This window comes from Tursiops truncatus, chromosome 6 (assembly GCF_011762595.2).
Source record: "Tursiops truncatus isolate mTurTru1 chromosome 6, mTurTru1.mat.Y, whole genome shotgun sequence".
NCBI lineage: Eukaryota > Metazoa > Chordata > Mammalia > Artiodactyla > Delphinidae > Tursiops > Tursiops truncatus.
In genome coordinates, this window is record NC_047039.1 from 18,715,283 (window position 1) to 18,731,077 (window position 15,795).

Consider the following 15,795-nt stretch of genomic DNA (forward strand, 5'->3'; position numbering starts at 1 on the left):
GAGGCCTCGGGGCTTTTTCCGAAGACCCTGTGTGTAAGACACTAGTGGAGGCAGACCCTAATTCTTGGGTGCTTCACTGGGACACTCAGGAAGGGGAGTCAGCCACTTACTAAGAGGGCTTACAGGAAGTCCTCCACGAAATTTCCAATACCAACACATAAGGTTCAGGTAACAGGAGAAAAACTCAAAGTCAAACTGAGATCTGAAATTATATCTTCAATTGAAAACTTAAAACTTTGGTGCAGTAGAGGGGAGAGAAGGGAGCTGATGGACTGTTGCGGGTTTTTGGAATGGGCTCTGGAGTGTTACTCTCAGCTGCTGAAATGTACCAACTAGCCAGTACCTCTTAAAGACCTTAAAGATCCACCTGGGCTGTGTGCTCATTTCCTCTGAGATACCACAACCTAAGCCCTCTTGGCTTTCCCCGAATGAGGGCAGAGCCAAAACACACACCTCATGAGATACCCCTGCCACCAAGGAAAAAGCTGATAAGGTTATTAAGGCCTCTAGTGACGGGTAGGGGAGGACAAGAGAAGGCAAGAACCCCTAATACTCGTACCAGCCCTCCCTCTCCTCACCTGGGTGTTTATTGCCTGGCACCATGCCCACCTTTCATCGTGGTGATTACTGCTAAGCTCAGTGAATGGAAAACATTAGATGAGGCCCATCTTGTGCTGCACAAAATTGGCATGATCCAATGGGTGTCCCATTTCTATGACTATAGTGACTCAAAGGAATGCCTCTCTGTTTCTAACCCTGAAGAGGGCCCATTTGACCCTGAGTCCAGAGGAATTTTACAAGGCACTCCCCCTAATTACAGAGTGGCACTGTTACATTTTATTAGGACTGATAAAACCATTCAAAAGGCACCGGCAGACATGAACCTGGTTTTTAGCCATGGAGGAGAGATTTGCACCCAGACACCCAAATACTTCAGGCTTATGCCCCTCTGCCCCTACTGTCCTGGAGGGGCCTCCCTCAAGCAAACTTCCCTCAATGAGAAAGGCTCCCCATTTCCTCCCCAATAAATTCCCATCCTAATTTTACCCCTCAAGGGAAATACACAGCAAACCTTTACTGGGTGTTATGAAACTTCAGAAATCATGGCCACTTGATCTCTGAACAACCAGTCTCTAAATTTCAGTCTATAGAACTAGCATTCTCCCACTGCAGCCCCTTTCTACCATCCATCCTCTTGCCACAAAGCCCCCTCAGTCCTTAATGCTCCCTCTGTGTTCTTCCCTAACCTCCAGGACTTCCAGCCACCTAAGCCCCTATCCTGGAAAATTGGTGGCTCCTGAGGGCTTTTCCCATCCGCTGGGGACAGTCGCTCCTGTTACCATTCTGGTGGACAATTGGGACAATAAAAATATACAGGGGTTTCTTTTGGCCCTGTTAGAACCAATATCAGTGTCATTCCAGGCAGTCCCTCTAAATTCCCAGTGTGGGAGCCCTACTACTTACAGGGAATTGCTGGTAAAACCGTCAAATCCATTCGGATGTAACTGTTGGGACCACTCACATCAAATGGCTTCCTCTTATGGTGGCCCCCTTGGTTCTTTATTTATTGGCATGGATGCACTTACATGAATCTATGCCACATGGAGGAAGCCCAGTTTGCTGGCCTTCCTGCTGGGAGTGGCCAGCTGGCTGCCAATGACACTTCTTCTTCAGGTCAAGATGGTGAGCACCCCAATACTGACTTAAACAGGGCCCTGAAGTCCTGTGCCCTGTTATTACAGAACTGGGAGTCATTAAGCCCCCAGCCTCCCCTTTCAATAGCAGTGTTTATCTGGTACTTAAGCTAGCCACTGATGAGTGGTGCCTCACCATGGACTAGCTAAAGCTCAGTTCTCAGGTTTTCCCAATTTCTAGTATAGAAAGATTGGGGAGATACAAGGGACCCAAGGAGTGTCCTTTGCCGTCACCGACCTAGCTAATATATCTGTTCCCATCTCAAAGGAATCCCAGATCCAATTTGCTTTCACTTTTGAAGGAGTTAAACATTCATTGATGTGCCTCCCAATGGCATATTTAAACAGCCCTGCAGTCCCACAGACCTCTGCTCCTGGAATTTAGATAAATTACAGTTGGAAAATTGTGGTTTTGAGGCATTATTTTGATGGCATTATGCTGAGGTGTCCCTCTGAGGGGAATGATATGGGCAGAGTTGCACACCCTTACACACCACCTAAACCAATGTGGCTGGGCAAATGCCCCTCAGGAGATCTAATGCCCAGTGTTATCTTTACGTTTCTGAGCATCACCTGGGACTTTAAGGGCTGAGAAATTCCCCCAAATGCCAAATATCCATTGCTCACTGTTGAATTACCCACTACGCTCAGACAGGCACAACAAATAATAGACCTTTTCAGGTTCTGGCGGCAACACATCCCTCATCTCTCCACTAGTTATTTGCCCCATCTATGCAACCACGTGTAAATTTGCCACCTTCCGTTAAGATGAGGCCCAATACTGTGTTTTGGAAACTGCCCAACAGAAAGTCCAACAAGCCTTACCTTCAGTGCCACCTACTCCACATTCTGAGTATAGTTCGTGGCTATGCCTGACTATTCCTCCTGGAGCCTCTGCACCAAACCTAAGTCTACCTGGTTTCTTCTGGGTTTTTGGCATAAAAGTTAAAACCTAGTATATCAGTGGCATCCTGATACATTGCCCTTGAGTGCCAACTCTTGGCATTCTACTGGACTCTTTTAGAAACCGAGGCCCTAAATGGCCCACACCCAGGACTACTCCATACCCAAGTTTCTGTAATGCCCTGGGTTAGAGATGCCTGCCAGCAGAAGCTCAGCACAACCACTGAGGCATCCTTGGCAAAATGGAAATGGTATCTTCAAGAAGGTCTAAGCTTGGCATCAAAAGCTTTTCCATGTTACAGAAGAATGTGACTTTCCCACGCTACAAGAGGTAACCCAAGGCTTTCTTGTGGACTGTTAATCAATATTCAAGTAGCTCAGCCAGAAGGAACCCTATCAAAGCTCATCAAATGTGGTACTCTGTATGGCTGTAGCTATTCTTACTGCTTTGTGCAGTCCTGATAACTGAGTTACTGGAAGATCCCCTTGGGCCTACCCATCACACAAGGGCAATGTTGGAATAATCCTGCTCCAGCCCACAACTGTACCACAAGGTGGAAAAATGGGAAATGTTGGAGAGCTGTGTTGGAAGGGCCTAGGCTAGCATGACACCAAATCTGGGAGCAAAGGGATTGAATCCCTTCACAGGAAATGGGCCCTCTGGAGGTGATGTCTAAGTGATACTCACCCACCAATTCTATATATCAAGTATTGTCACAAACTAATTGGCCCTGTGAGTGACCATACACAAAACTCATCTCGTTACTGGGACTGTGCTCCCATGATTTGTCCAGCACCCTCATGTGTCAGTCCCAAGAATGCCTAAATAACATCCGGATCTTCCTTAGCCTGGGATGTGAATGTGCTCAGAATCTTTATGTGCCTTGGATGAGCTCTGCTGGGGTTGAAAGGGCAGCCACCTGTTGTTTCCTAAATGTGTCCCCAGTGATGCCAGAGAGGTGTTCATAATTTGTTCCACTAGCAGGAGGCACCAAATATGAAGGGCAGACATCAGGAAAGCCTCCTGTAACAGGCTAGTCTATCCCGAGCCCCTGACCAGCCCCAACCAGATAGCCACATGGGAGGGTCAAAGATTTGGAGAGGACATCACCTCAGATGACTGCCCCAGCCCAAGAGTTCATTGCTGGAGATGACTATGCCCCATACAGTGGAGAGGACACACCAGGGGCATATCACCATGTCAGAGACCTTGACGCTTGCCCAGATGGCTGCACTCCCGAGCTCGCTCTAAAGTCTCTGAAACACTGCAATTGAATCTAAGTGTTTGTATTGCCTTAATAGAATCAGGGGACCCACCGGAATATTATTTTCCTGAATTTGCCTGGTGTTTGCCTGCTGACCCTTCCTTATACCACGATGACTGTCAGACTGTGAGTACATCCTCTGTCAACTGCAGGGCAGCCTTGCCTCCTGTCTTCCCTATTGTGGTGGCTGAAAATGTGCATTCAGAAGCAGACAGCTTCCCTGCCAAGAAAACTACCCATTTAGACTCCTTGCCTTCACCTGCTCCCCTTGACCTTCCAGTTTTCTGTGCTTATATGGGAATTCCCAACCATGATGTCTGTGGGCCACCACCATCCCCTACCGCTGACACTCGCATAACCTCGTCCACTACACTTCCTCCTATACTTTCCACAACACTGGCAAGATGCTTAGCAAACACCACCAACATTTATATCCAATAGGCTGAGAGGGCTGCCCATACTTTGAAGTCAGAAATTACTAGGCCTGTCGTTTGTCCTCCAATCATTTGTACTCTACCTTAAATGCTTACTCTGCTGACATATTCAATTTCAGTCAACTCCACTTAAAAAATGATGTCCTTTCCCTGGCCACCCTTCAGTTACATGCCTCACCCATTCTCTACTCCAGTAGCTCCTCAAAGGATCATTTTGAGGTAGGCTTTAAGCCTCCTTGGTGATTCTGTGCCCAGACACAAATCTTGGTCAACATACTCCTTTAACCACACCACTGGGACTCATATAGCACAGAGAGACATGAATGGGCACAAGTTCCTGGTTTTCTCACTGAAGGCCCCAATGAATATTTTACAGTAAGAATGGCCACCTTTTGATTCCACTGTAGGCCCACAGTGTAAGAATCTCACCTAGTATATTACTCTCTTCCCCAGCCCTCTGATCAACTTCCCCTGGGCTACATACTAAGTGCACCATTGTCTCAGACCTTGTCCTGCCTCTGGAGGTATAAACCTTGGGATGCAAAATCCCTCAGTTTCCTAATCTGTTTGCCTACCACCGACAAAAAGCCATTTTCATTTCTTTAGTCCTGGACATGTCCGTTCTGCTGGAACTGACTGAACCAGGCACCAGTGCAGTGGCCCTGGCCACCCAAAATTGGGTAATTGGGGCCAAAATACAACTATTGGCCATCTTTACAAATACAAAGCCTCCATTAAACCCTATACCTTGTGCAGCGGTCCCATGAGTCTCTTGCTCCAGTGGTTTCAGATAACCTCCTGGCCCTAGATTATCTTCTGGCCAAGGACCTGTGCCCTCCCAGGGACCACATGCTTCATGTTCATCACTAGCTCAGGACAAGTTCAAACCTCCATCAGATGGCCCAAGATGTTAAAATGTTTTGTAATATTACCCAAATCTTTGAACAGATTCCCTAGGCCTCCAAGATCACTGACGTATTTTCATGGCTGGACATTTCAAGTTTGGGACAATGGCTACTGACTGTATTTCAGAGGATATTTTGTGTAATTATAGGATTTGTTATCATAAGCAAAATCAAATGCATACTTTCTTGGTACCTACCCCTGAGTTTTAATACATCTGCTACCCAGGCTGTTAATGTCCTCACCATTAAATCTGATGCCTAGGTATATTAGGGTGGATTGTAGTGTAAGTGCCTGACATTAAGCTTTTGATTGCCCTGGCATCAATTTCAAAGGCATACATCTCAAATAAAGGTATTGCCAACTGTGTGACACAGCTATTAGCAAAAGTACTAAGGAAGGAACCAGACTGCCCCACTCATAAAATTTCCCTTCTAGAAAGTTCTGGGTAACCTTAGAACTAACCCCTTGGGTCACTTCTTCTTTTCCTTACCCTAATTCTCACACCTATGCTTTAAATTCACCCAAAAATTGTGAACCCATGAAACCATAGACACCCCACCCATCTAATCCTAATAAACAGAGAGCCCCAGGTGTGTACTCTCTCCCTCTGTCCCTCCCTCCCTCTCTCCCCACAACTTCACTGAGTGGCCCCATGTATGCCATGTACTCTCAAGGACCTGTGAGTAATAACTTGTTCTTCAAAATTCCCTGATGGTTTCTTGTTGAGTTGTGTCCTATAATCATAATAAGAACCACAAGGGCTGGCCCAGTCATGACATTTTTCCTAGTGGTGATGGTGGGAAATGTCTGTGGGGTTCACTTTGAGTCAGTACAGTAAATGCACTTGCCCAGGCATTCCTGGCAGAGAACAAAGGTATCAGTAGGCTGAGTCAACACAACATATTACAACAGAGATTATTTTTTAATGTTAGGAAGTTTTCAGAGGGAATATAAAGACATATTATACATTGGAAATAGCCATGTGGATGACATCCTTCTCATCACAGAAAGATAACCCAGAATTCTATATCAGGGGAATTATATTGCAAAAATGAGTTTGAAATAAAATAACATTTTTAGAAAATGACAACTGAGATATTTTGTTACAGCAGATATGCCAGGTAAAAAATGAGAAAGATACTTGTTCAGGCTGTAGTGATGTCATAACAGATGTATACCTGTATCCACAAGAGGAAATTGAAGAGCAGCAGAGAGGGTAAATTTATCATCATATGTAAAAGACTGATCCTTCTTTTTCTTCTCCTTGTGTGTGTGTGTTTTGTGTTTTGTTTTTGATAAGTAACTGCACTAAATGTGTCATGTAACAGGGGTTCAGCTGCTAAAGAAGTTACACAGGACACACAATGACTATACTTACAAATCTACAGTTTATTGAAGGAAAAGTATACAATGTAGTGACACATCTAAGTAATGATATGAATCACATTGAAACCTGTGTCACAGCAAGGGGTAGAGGTCAAATTTTGGCTCTAATTATCCTACCTCTGTAAGTGCTGTGGCAGAATATACTTTGTCTTAGATCAGAAACCACCAACATTTGCAAAGACTCCTTGAAATCAGGGAGCCCCAAATGGAATGTTGGCTGAGATGTATTATTTTAATATTTTGCTAATCATTGAGGCATATTACTGCTACATATTGAGCCTCAACAGCAGAGGCCTTCAGGGGTCTCACCAGAACCAAGTGCAATTATCTATCCTACTGCTTTCAATACACAATGTTTATGAGTTGGTACAATATACCCTGATATTGCATGGACCCCAAGCAAAACTATTAATTAGTATTTTTCACTACTTGTTCAGAGTTCACTGCCATGCAGATATATTAGCAAAACAATTCAGGCTCATTCCAGGCCTGGTAGAGTTGAATCTCTGTTGATCATGAACTGCCTGTTCTCCTTGCTTGGCCCCATATTGGGCACCATGCAGTGAACAGTGTACTTTCCTTCACCACGCTCTCAGTGTTAGTAGATTGCCTTTACTGTGCATTGTGCAAGTGGACCCATGTTTGGATCGGTAACAATACCAAGTAATATTTTTCTGACCACAGTGGTATGAAATTAGAAATCAACAACTTGAGGAAAGCTGGAGAATCTACATATTGTAAAAATTAAACACCACACTCCTGAATAACCAATATATATCTCAAAAGAAAAATCCAAGAATATTTGAAATAAAAAATAGAACACAACTTACCAAATCTTGTGGGAGCTACTATAGCAGTTCTGAGAGGGAAGTTTTTAGCAATAAATGCATACATTAAGAAGTTAGAAAGACTGCAAGTAAACAACCAAACTTCACATGTTAAGAAAAGAAAAACAAACCAAAGTAGCAGAAGGAAGGACATAATCAAGTTCAGAGCAAAAATAAATAAAATAGACTTCAGGAGAACAATAGAAAAGATCAATGAAACTAAGAGCTGATTTTTTAAAGAGATTTTAAAAATAGAAAAAATGTTAGCTTGGCTAAGAAAAAAGAAAAGAAGACTTAAAGAAATGAAAGAAGAGGGCTTCCCTCTTAAAGAAATGAAAGAAGAGGGCTTCCCTGGTGGCGCAGTGGTTGAGAATCTGCCTGCCAATGCAGGGGACACGGGTTCGAGCCCTGGTCTGGGAGGATACCACATGCCGTGGAGCAACTAAGCCCATGAGCCACAACTACTGAGCCTGTGCGTCTGGAGGCTGTGTTCCTCAACAAGAGAGGCCACGATAGTGAGAGGCTCGCGCACCACAATGAAGAGTGACCCCCGCTTGCCACAACTAGAGAAAGCCCTCGCACAGGGAAGACCCAACACAGCAAAAATAAATAAATAAATTACTAAACTCCTACCCCCAAAATCTTAAAAAAAAAAAAAGAAATGAAAGAAGAGAAATCATAACTAACACTACAGGATACATAGGATTATAAGAGACTACTATCAATAATTATACAACACAAATTAGATAACCTAAAAGATAATTTCCTACAGTCATGGAACCTACCAAATGGAACCAGGGAGAAATAGCAAGTCTGAACAGACCAAGAAAGAGTAAGGGGATTGAATTAGTAATCAAATGCCTCCCAATGCCTCCCAACGGAAAATCCCAGACCAGACACAGCACACTGTGTAAAGGCACATATATATAATATGTTAAATAGAATGCCAGTGGTATGTGCAAATAAATATTACCTTCTCTCAGTGAATTAATTAGTTCACCACACTGTGGCACGTGGAAAAAAAAGTTTCTAAGACACACGTATAGAAGATGATTATAAATAAGCCAGTTGTACTTGTAAAAATGACAGTGTAATTCTAGTACAAGTTCAACATTCTCTGGAGCATGAAAAAACTTTGTGAAGTTACTTGTATAGCGTTTTTCCTAATAAAGCTGTTGTGTAATTGAAATAAGGACAGTGTTACTAGAGTGAAAAATTGTAATCACCATACTGGAATGCATAGCATAATGTATGTAAAAAAGTTCATGAAACATATAGAATGCTTGTTGTATACATGAAAAAGATTTCTGTTATTTTAGTGAGAGAATATGATTACAATACTGTGATGCATTGAATACACTATGAAAAGTCACATGTATGAAAAATGTTTCAAGGACACTAGTTGTATATGTAAATAAAGGACAGTGTTATTTCAGTGAAAGAATGTGTTCACCAAGTACAATATATCATATACCCTGTAAAGGAACATGTATAAAAGACACTCCTAAGAGTTAGAATTTTGTTGCATTTCTGTAGTTATTTGAATGACAGACTGTGTTCAGTAATCTGTGATGCATGGAATTCACTATAAAGAAAAATGTACATGTTTTACAGAATGTTAGTTGTGTATGTGAATAAGGATAGTGTTATTTTACTGAACGAATAATTCACCACAAGGTGCTACATGGAAAACATTATGTAAAGGTAGGTTTGAAAACCATGCTTCTTTGAATACTAGTGTTTATGTGTATAAAGGTGATATAAATTGAGCGATAGAAAGTGTTTACCACTATTATGAATGTAATATATTATGATAAAACTCACATATAAAATTGTTTCAAAGAATGCTCATTGTGTATATGAATGTGGCAGAGTTATTTCAGTGAAGGAAAGAATGACCACACTGTGGTGCTAAGGTTACTCTAATTAAGACACATATATAGGGCTTTCCTGGTGGTGCAGTGGTTAAGAATCTGCCTGCCAGGGCTTCCCCGGTGGCTCAGTGGTTGACAGTCCGCCTGCCAATGCAGGGGACACGGGTTCGTGCCCTGGTCTGGGAAGATCCCGCATGCCGCGGAGCGGCTGGGCCCGCGAACCATGGCCGCTGAGCCTGTGCATCCGGAGCCTGTGCTCTACAACAGGAGAGGCCACAACAGTGAGAGGCCCGCGTACCGCAAAAAAAAAAAAGAATCTGCCTGCCAAAGCAGGGGACACGGGTTCGAGCTCTGGTCCAGGAAGATGCCACGGAGCAACTAAGCACGTGAGCTACAACTAATAAGCCTGTGCTCTAGAGCCCACGAGCCACAACTACTGATCCCACGTGCTACAGCTACTGAAGCCTGTGCACATAGATCCTGTGCTCCACAACAAGAGAAGCCACCGCAATGAGAAGCCCACACACTGCAACGAAGAGTAGCCCCTGCTCGCCACAACTAGAGAAAGCCCTCACGCAGCAACGAAGACCCAGTGCAGCCAAAAAAAGACACATATATAAAGGTTGCTTCTACTTACTGTAGTTGTACTCCTGAATGAGTCAGTGTTAAGTGGAAGAATGTGATCACTGGAAGAATGGGCATGGAATACATTTTGAAAACCACATGTATAAAAGATTATTCTAAAAAGCTAGTTTTACATGTGAATGTATAAAATGATAGGGTTTTTCCAGTGAAAACGTGTTCAACACACTGTTGTTGGAATATGCTATGTAAAAATGCCTGTGTAAAATAAATTTCAAAGACTGTTAGCTGAATATATAAAAGAATATTAACTCACTAAAGATATTTTCACCACGCTTTGATATTTGCTATACACTATGTAAACACACAGGTATAAAAGATGTTTCTCAGAAAGTTATTTATACATATGGAAGAGCAGAGTGACATTTCACTGACATAATGTATTCACCAAATTCTATTGCATGGAATACATTATTTAAAGAAGCATATAAAAGATGTTCCTCATAAAGCCAGTTGTATATGGTAAAAAGAACAGTGTATTACCGTGAAAATTAGTTCCAAATACTGATCTATTAGAAACACTAGGGACCATAAGAAACTACTATGAACGAATTATTTGCCAAGAAATTAGACAATATAGGAAAACTAAATACCTATAAGCTTACACCTACCAATTATGAATCATGAAAAATAGAAAATATGAACAGACCAACTACTAGTGAGATTAAATCATTGTGGTGCATCTAGAATATAATGCTTCAGTGAACGTGGGAGTGTGCGTGTGTACAGGTTTCTATTTGAGATACTGATTTTGTTTCCTTCTGATGAATATCCATAAGTGGAATGCTGGATCATTAGGTAGTTCTATTTTTAATTTATTGAGAAATGTCCATACTGTTTTCCTTAGTAGTTGCACCATTTTACTTTCCAAACAACAGTGCACAAGGGTTCACTTTTCTCCACGTCCTCACCAACTCTTGTTCTCTCTTGTCTTTTTTACATACATTCTAATATGCATGAGGTGATATCTTATTGGGAATTTGATTTGCATTTCTCCTACAATTAGTGATCTTGAGCACTTTTTCATGTGTCTGTTGGTCATTTGAATGTCTTCTTTGGAAAAATCTCTATTCATATCCTCTGCTAACTTTTTAATCAAAATGTTTTTTCTATTGTTATATGAGTTCTCTGTATATTTTCATAATTAGCCCTATCACATATATGATTTCAAAGATTTTCTCACATTCTATAGGTTACCTTTTCAATATATTGATGGTTTCCTTTACTGTCAAGAAGCTTCTTAGTTCGATTTGGTCCCAGTTGTTTATTTTTGCTTTTGTTGCCTTTGCTTTGGGTGTCAAATCCAAAAAAAAAACTGATTCCAGAACTAATATCATGGAGTTTACCCTCTTATATTTCTTCTCGGAGTTACACAGTCTCAGGTCTTATTTTCAAGTCTTTATTCCATTCAGTTAATTTTTGTGTATCGTATAAATTAGGGGTCCAGTTTCATTATTTGGCATACGGCTGTCCACATTTCTCAACACTATTCATTAAAGAGACAGTTCTTTCTCCCTTGTATATTCTTGGCACTTTGTTGTGAATTAATTGACCTTATATTTGTGAGTTTATTTTTGGACTCTCTCTTCAGTTGCATTGATCCACGTGTCTGTTTTTTTGTCAACAGCATTTTTTTTTTCTATAGCTTTTCTGATATAGTTCCAATTTAGGAAATGTAAAGACTCCAGCTTTGTTGTTTCTCAAGATTGCTTTGGCTATTTGGGGTCTTTTGTGGTCCATGCAAATTTTAGGATTCTAGTTCTGTGAAGAATGCCATTGGAATTTTGATATGGATTACATTGAATCTGTAGATTTCTTTGAAGAGTCTGTATCTATTAACAGTATTAATTCTTCCAATCCATGACCATGAAATACCTTTCCCTTATTTGTGTCTTCTTCGATTTTTTAATCAATCTCTTATAGTTTTCAGTATTTCCCCTCCTTGGATACATTTATTCCAAATTATTTTATTATTTTTGATCCATTTGAATGGTATTATTTTCTTTTTTTAACAACTTTATTGGAATATAATTGCTTTACAATGGTGTATTAGTTTCTGCTTTATAACAGAGTGAATCAGTTATACATATATCCCCATGTCGGCTACCTCTTGCCTCTCCCTCCCACCCTCCCTATCCCACCCCTTTAGGTGGACACAAAGCACTAAGCTAATCTCCTTGTGCCATGCGGCTGCTTCCCATTAGCTATCTATTTTACATTTGGTAGTGTATATATGTCAATGCCACTCTCTCACTTCGTCCCAACTTACCCTTCCCCCTCCCCATGTCCTCAAGTCCATTCTCTACATCTGCATCTTTATTCCTGTCCTGCCCCTAGGTTCCGTAGAACCTTTTTTTTTTTTTTAGATTCCACATATATGTGATAGCGTATGGTATTTGTTTTTCTCTTTCTGACTTACTTCACTCTGTATGACAGTCTCTAGGTCCATACATCCACCTCACTACAAATAACTCAATTTCATTTCTTTTTATGGCTGAGTAATATTCCATTGTATATATGTGCCACATCTTCTTTATCGATTCATCTGTCGATGGACACTTAGGTTGCTTCCATGTCTTGGCTATTGTAAATAGAGCTGCAATAAACATTGTAGTACATGACTCTTTTTGAATTATGGTTTTCTCAGGGTATATGCCCGGTAGTGGGACTGCTGGGTCATATGGTAGTTCTATTTTTAGTTTTTTAAGGAACCTCCATACTGTTCTCTCTAGTGGCTGTATCAATTTACATTCCCACCAACAGTGCAAGAGAGTTCTCTTTTCTCTACACCCTCTTCAGCATTTCTTGTTTGTAGATTTTTTGATGATGTCCATTCTGACCAGTGTGAGGTGATACTTCATTGTAGCTTTGATTTGTAGCATTTGTAGCATTTCTCTAATGTTTAGTAATGTTGAGCATCCTTTCATATGTTTGTTGGCAATCTGTATATCTTTGGAGAAATGTCTATTTAAGTCTTCTGCCCATTTTTGGATTGGGTTGTTTGTTTTTTTTGATATTGAGCTGCGTGAGCTGCTTGTATATTTTGTAGATTAATCCTCTGTCAGTTTCTTCATGTGCAAATATTTTCTCCCATTCTGAGGGTTGTCTTTTGGTCTTGTTTATGGTTTCCTTTGCTGTGCAAAAGCTTTGAAGTTTCATTAGGTCCCATTTGTTTATTTTTGTTTTTATTTCCATTTCTCTAGGAGGTGGGTCAAAAAGGATCTTGCTGTGATTTATGCCAGAGTGTTCTGCCTATTTTTCTGTAAGAGGTTTATAGTGTCTGGCTTTACATTTAGATCTTTAATCCATTTTGAGTTTATTTTTGTGTATGGTGTTAGAGAGTGTTCTGATTTCATTCTTTTCCATGTAGCTGTCCAGTTTTCCCAGCACCACTTATTGAAGAGGCTGTCTTTTCTCCATTGCATATTCTTGCCTACTTTAGCAAAGATAAGGTGACCATATGTGTGTGGGTTTACCTCTGGGCTTTCTATCCTGTTCCATTGATCTATATTTCTGTTTTTGTGCCAGTACCATACTGTCTTGATTACTGTAGCTTTGTAGTATAGTCTGAAGTCAGGGAGCCTGATTCCTCCAGCTCCATTTTTCTTTCTCAAGATTGCTTTGGGTCTTTGGGGTCTTTTGTGTTTCTATACAAATTGTGAATTTTTTTGTTCTAGTTCTGTGAAAAAATGCCATTGGTAGTTTGATAGGGATTGCATTGAATCTGTAGATTGCTTTGGGTAGTATAGTCATTTTCATGATGTTGGTTCTTCCAATAAAAGAACATGGTATATCTCTCCATCTGTTTGTATCATCTTTAATTTCTGTCATCAGTGTCTTATTGTTTTCTGCATACGGGTCTTCTGTCTCCTTAGGTAGGTTTATTCCCAGGTATTTTATTCTTTTTGTTGCAGTGGTAAATGTGAGTGTATCCTTAATTTCTCTTTCAGATTTTTCATCATTAGTGTATAGGAATGCAAGAGATTTCTGTGCATTAATTTTGTATCCTGAAACCTTACAAAATCCATTGATTAGTTCTAGTAGTTTTCTGGTGGCATCTTTAGGATTTTCTATGTATAGTATCATGTCATCAGCAAACAGTGAAAGTTTTACTTCTTTTCCGATTTGTATTCCTTTTATTTCTTTTTCTTCTCTGATTGCTGTGGCTAGGACTTCCAATAGTATGTTGAATAATAGTGGACGTCCTTGTCTTGTTCCTGATCTTAGAGGAAATGCTTTCAGTTTTTCACCATTGAGAATATTGTTTGCTGTGGGTTTGTCGTATATGGCTTTTATTATGTTGAGGTAGTTTCTCTCTATGCCCATTTTCTGGAGAGTTTTTATCATAAACGGATGTTGAATTTTGTCAAAAGCTTTAATAATGATGTTTTAAACAACTACCTTTTTTTTTTGGCTGTTCCATGGGGTTCTCAGTTCCCCAACCAGGGATCGAACCTGGGCCCTGTGCAGTGGAAGCGCAGAGTCCTAACCACTACCACCAGGGAATTCCCTAAACAACTACTTTCAGGATGCATTTAGCTCAGTGTATATGAGTGAATAAATGTGATAACATTCAGCAATGCATTGTGGTTACTATAGGACACTTGTAAATATTATTCTATTAATGCATATTTAACAAGCTCTTAACACAGTTATTTTAGTGAATGGAAATGCTATCATTCTGTGATGCATGTAGTGAAATTTTAAGAACACGTCTTATAAAGATGTTTCTTACAAGCTACTTGATATTTTTCAGAACAGTGGTATTTCAGTGAAGTGAACTGATATCTGTTATCTAATACACATAGCGATGTGACTATAATCACATACCAAAGATGTTTCTAAACACCTTCTTGCAGGATGTGTTCAGCACAGTGTTATTTCTGTGAATGGAAGTGATACCCATTCTGCAATGCATGTATTTAAGTGCTTAAGAACATTTGTAATGAAGATGTTCTAATAAGCTACTTAAAAGCTGTGTTCCTGTGTTATTTCAATAAATGGAAGTAATGCCCATTTTGTAATGTATGTAAAAGAGTTCAAAACACTTGCAATAAAAATGTTTCTAACAAGCCAATTACAAACTGCACACTTGTCTGTGATCTCTCAGGTAATGGAAGTGATACACTTTCTGAAATGCATGTAGTGAAGTGTTTAAGAACACTTGGAGTAAAGATATTTCAAACAAGTGCTTATAAGTTACATTGATCACAGAGTTATTTTAGTGAATAAAAGTGATACCCATTCTGTAATGCCTGTAATGAAGTGTTATAAGCTACCTTTAGCACAGTGTTTAAGAACACTTGATATGAAGGGTTCCTAAGAAACTACATGCAAGCTGAATTCAGAATTGTGTCATTTCAGTGAAAGGGGGAGAGAGATTCCCAAGTTTAATGCATGAAGTGACATGTTTAAGGACACTTTAATAAAGACGATTCTAACAAGCTACCTGCATGCTGTGTTCGACAGTGTTATTTCAGTGAATGGAAGTGATACCCATTCTGTAATGTACATATTAAAGTGCTTAAGAATATTCCTATAAAGATTTTTTAAGTACCTACTTGCAAGTGGGTTTAATACAGTGTCGTTTCATGGAATGTACTGATACTGGATATGTAACTCATGTAGTGAAAAATTTAAGAAAACTTTCATTAAAAATTTATTTTTAGCTAATTTCATGCTGCATTAAGCAGAGTGTCATTTTAGTGAATGGAAGTGATGCACATTTTCCTGTGGATGTAGAGAAGTGTTTAAAAGCATTTTTTACAAGGAGGATTCTAAGAAGCTTGTTTGCAAGCTGTGTTTACTACACTTTCATTATAGACAGTGGAAGTGATATCCATTCTTTAATGTATGTGGTGAAG

At 40.2% G+C, this 15,795-nt stretch overlaps 1 protein-coding gene across 1 annotated transcript in view; it reads left to right on the forward strand.

Moving 5' to 3' along the window:
- LOC101323315 (uncharacterized) overlaps positions 1-15,405 on the forward strand; it is a 44,068-nt gene extending 28,663 nt beyond the window's left edge. Inside the window, exon 4 of the transcript XR_012332418.1 lies at positions 3,900-15,405. The gene's annotated coding sequence lies outside the window, so the exon portion shown is untranslated. The remainder of the gene's footprint in view (positions 1-3,899) is intronic.
- The last annotated feature ends 390 nt before the right edge of the window (positions 15,406-15,795 follow it).